Source organism: Magnolia sinica, chromosome 7, assembly GCF_029962835.1.
Source record: "Magnolia sinica isolate HGM2019 chromosome 7, MsV1, whole genome shotgun sequence".
Lineage (NCBI taxonomy): Eukaryota > Viridiplantae > Streptophyta > Magnoliopsida > Magnoliales > Magnoliaceae > Magnolia > Magnolia sinica.
The window spans coordinates 77,311,148-77,312,458 of NC_080579.1; positions in this window are offsets into that span (position 1 = coordinate 77,311,148).

Below are 1,311 nucleotides of genomic sequence, written 5' to 3' on the forward strand. Positions count from 1 at the left end.
ACTATTGAATCAATGTTCATTAATCTGATAGTCAGATAATCAAATTGGACAGCTTAATTTGAATTCCTTGTATTCCATTTACACTTTTTAAGTAATTTCTAAGTGCGTGCATATCATCCATGTACATTGAGAGAGACTTTATGTGTCGTTGGTTGCATTTTGGACGTTTTTACCGTTACAAATAGTCTCCGATGTTGAAGATCTTAACGTTTTAAATGAAGTTAAGAGTATTTTAGAATATATATATATATATATATATATATATATATATATATATATATATATATATATACACATGATTGTGAGTTCAATTGCAAAAGGCCATTCAATGGCTTAGAGTTTATCCCAAAAAAAGTGATAGCTGTGGACAATTTTTCCCTTACAATTAGTTTCCGATAAGCTGCAGGACATGAGAAAGGATGTTATGGCAAGAAATTGTATCTCTATAATTTAATCATTTTTCTTCTGGAATTTTCTCACTGTAAATCTCACATTTCACCCACCGGCTTCTCTAAATGCTCCCAAACTTTACTTTCCGAAACTAAACCATTGTTGTACGGATACAACATGGGGACGAAAATACCCTTCCAACCTCTGTCTTGCTGCCCATCCAACTCGAAATGGATTGGCTACTCCCTTGCCACCATCCAATGGCTGGTGGTCGGTGCCTTGTGGGCCCCACCATGATGTATGTGTTTCATCCATGCTGTCCATCTATTTTTCTAGATCATTTTACGGTATGAGACCAAAAATGAGGTATATCCCAATCTCAAAGTGGACCACGTTACAAGAAACAACGTTGAATGAATGTTGCCCATTAAAAACTTTTTGGGGGCCATTAAAGTTTTGGATCAATCTGATCTTTGTTTTTTCCCTTCACCTGGGTCTGTATGAGCTAATCAACAAATTGGATGTCAAATAAATAGTACAGTGGGCCTTAGGAGGATTTAATGGATCTGACTTATTCTTTGGCTAATGCCCTAAAATGATCTCTCCAAATGGATGGACAATGTGGATACAAAACATACATCATGGTGGGACCCACATAACTTGGTGACATCACTTCACGCGTGTGCCCAACGAAATGTCAAAATATGAAATTGATCGAGCCTCACATGAAATTGAATGAGTACTTTCTGAAATTGAACGAGTACTTGAAAGTGACCGAATACTTCATGAAGTTGACTGAGCACTTCATGAAATTGATCGAGCAGTACATGAAAACAGTACATGAAATTGATCGACATTTCGTTTGGTACACGTGTCATTCACGTCAACGTTAATATAGTCTCGGAGGTGCTCCAAATACTA